Genomic DNA, 3,044 nt, shown 5'->3' with positions numbered 1-3,044 from the left:
CAGCGGGAAACAGAGGATTCCCAAAGTGGCCAAGGCGAAAAACAAAGCGCCAGCTGAGGTACAGCTAACTGCAGAGCAGCTCTTAAGAGAGGCTAAAGAGAGAGAACTCGAGCTCCTTCCACCCCTGCCTCAGCAGAAGATCACAGATGAAGAGGAGCTCAATGATTACAAACTTGGGAAGAGGAAGACTTTTGAAGATAACATAAGAAAAAACAGGACTGTGATTAGTAACTGGATCAAATATGCCCAGTGGGAAGAAAGTCTCAAGGAAATCCCAAGGGCTCGGTCCATATACGAGCGTGCCTTGGATGTAGACTATGGGAGTATTCCACTCTGGCTGAGGTATGGAGAAATGGAAATGAAGAACCGCCAGGTGAACCATGCCCGAAATATCTGGGAGCGAGCCCTAACAACTCTGCCCCGAGTCAGTGAGTTCTGGCACAGGTACACATCCATGGAGGAGATGTTGGGCAACGTCGCCGGTGCCCGTCAAGTGTTTGAGCGCTGGATGGAATGGCGGCCTGAGGAGCAGGCCTGGCACTCCTACATCAGCTTCGAGCTGAGACACAAAGAGGTGGAGCGGGCCCGTACCCTTTATGAACGCTTTGTGCTCGTGCACCCTGCTGTGAAGAACTGGGTCAAGTATGCCCGATTCGAAGAGAAGCATGCTTCTTTTGCCCATGCGCGGCAAGTCTACGAGAGAGCAGTGGAGTTCTTTGGAGAGGAGCATGTGGACACACACCTGTATGTGGCCTTTGCCAAATTCGAGGAAAACCAGAAAGAATTAGAAAGGGTACGAGTTATCTACAAATATGCCCTGGCTAGAATTTCAAAACCAGCGGCGCAAGAACTCTGGAAAAACTATACTGTCTTTGAGAAGAAGTTTGGGGACCGCAGGGCTGTTGAAGATATCATCGTGAGCAAACGGAGATGCCAATATGAAGAAGAAGTGAAGGCTAATCCATACAATTACGATTTCTGGTTTGATTACTTGCGCTTGGAGGAAAGTGAGGCGGAGGCCGACACAGTGCGGGAGGTCTATGAGAGGGCCATTGCCAACGTGCTGCCCATCCAGGAGAAGAGGCATTGGAAGCGCTACATCTATCTCTGGATCAACTATGCATTCTACAAAGAGCTGGAAGCCAAGGATCCTGAGAGGACAAGACAGGTCTATCAAGCCTCTTTGGCACTAATTCCTCACAAAAAGTTCACCTTTGCCAAAATGTGTTTATATTACGCACAGTTTTAAATACGGCACAAAAACCTGCCACTGGCCAGAAGAGCTTTGGGGACTTCCATAGGCAAATGCCCAAAGAACAAGTTATTCAAAGGCTATATAGAACTGGAACTACAGCTTGGAGAATTTGAAAGATGCCGCAAGATTTATGAGAAGTTCTTGGAATTTGGACCTGAAAGTTGTACCTCATGGATTAAGTTTGCAGAATTAGAGACAATCCTTGGTGATATCGATAGAGCCTGGGCCATCTACGAATTAGCCATCAGCCAGGCAAGCTTAGACATGCCAGAGGTCCTTTGGACATCCTATATCGATTTTGAGACTGAGCAAAAAGAAACTGAAAGGGCACGAAACCTTTACCGACAACTGCTTCAGCGAACACAGGATGTCAAGGTATGGATCAGTTTGGCTCGCTTTGAGTTATCCTCAGGCAAAGAAGCAGGTGTGACTAAATGCAGACAGATTTATCAAGAGGTGAACAGAACCATGAGAAAGCGTGAAGAGAAAGAAGAGAGACTTAAGTTGCTGGAATCCTGGTGAGGGTTTGAAGATGAATTTGGAACAGTATCAGACAAGGAAAGAGTAGACAAACTCATGCCAGAAAAGGTCAAGAAGAGGAGAAAGGTCCAGGCCCAAGATGGGTCTGATGCCGGCTGGGAAGAATACCATGGTTACATCTTTCCAGAGGATGCTGCCAACCAGCCGAACCTCAAGTTTCTGGCAATGGCCAAGCTTTGGAAGAAACGGCAACAAGAAAAAGAAGCTGCCCAATAGGATCCAGATAAGGACATTGGTGAGAGTGAATCCTCATCTTTGTAAATGTTGGAAAATTTTTTTTAAATAGAAATGAATCGTTTAGAACTTTGATTTCTGAACTTATTTACATATTTACACAGTAAGGAGTGATCTTTGATAGCTACCTTTCTAATTACTTTTTAAAAACACTTTGTGGATAGTGTTTAAATATCTATAGAATACCTTAGGTTCTTCTGTTCACCCCTCCTGCTCCTAGCCTACATGAAAATGAGTTTTCTATGGCCTGTGGACTCACATGCCCATCAGTGTATGACAGATAATTTATAAGCCATGACATTTCCCTACAATGAGACAATGTTTAGACATGAAAGTGAAGTGATGATACACACTGGTACAAGGCTAAACTCTGATTACAGTATAGAAAGCGAGAGAAACAGATCGACCAAGTTGTGCATTGTGATTCCGTGTACAGTAACTGTCCAGAAGAGGCAGATCCCAAGAGAGTGGATTATGCTTGTCAGGACTAGGGAGTGAGGGGAGAGGGAAAGAGTGCTTCGAGGAAGATTCCTTTTCGGGAAGAGGACCGACCATATTTCACAACTGGAGGGAGGCGATTGTACACTATCGTGAATGTACAGAATGTGACTGACTGTTTATGTTTAAAATGCTATGTGGTTATTTTGTATTTAAAAATAAATTTTATCCTGTTAATACAATGACCTGTGTAGTATATGCTCACTCCTTTGGCTTCTGTGGATTTTCCAGACACTGGGTTCGTTTCCTTTTTCTTTGACTTTTGATTTTAGGTTTGACCATGGAGCCCTGGCTAAGGTTGAATTCTAGTACTCCTAGCTGAGGAGTGTTGGTGGTGCTCTCCCAAGTCCAGCTCCACCCAGACATTCTGATGCATGTTCCCCCAGTCAGCTCCTGTAGTTCCCACACTGTCTGAGATTAGAGTGGAGCTCCCAGCACTCAGACTATTCTTATTCAGTACTTCAGACACCAGCTTGGCTTCCGTCTTGGGATCTTTCTTTCCATCCTTTCTTTGGGT

At 45.2% G+C, this 3,044-nt stretch overlaps 1 pseudogene; it reads left to right on the top strand.

Annotated features, from left to right (window-relative positions):
• The first annotated feature begins 337 nt into the window (after positions 1-337).
• On the top strand, positions 338-2,056 carry LOC143271768 (crooked neck-like protein 1 pseudogene; annotated as a pseudogene).
• Positions 2,057-3,044: the final 988 nt, after the last annotated feature.

The sequence above is a fragment of the Peromyscus maniculatus genome, chromosome 2, assembly GCF_049852395.1.
Source record: "Peromyscus maniculatus bairdii isolate BWxNUB_F1_BW_parent chromosome 2, HU_Pman_BW_mat_3.1, whole genome shotgun sequence".
NCBI lineage: Eukaryota > Metazoa > Chordata > Mammalia > Rodentia > Cricetidae > Peromyscus > Peromyscus maniculatus.
This window is presented reverse-complemented; position numbering and strand designations above follow the sequence as displayed.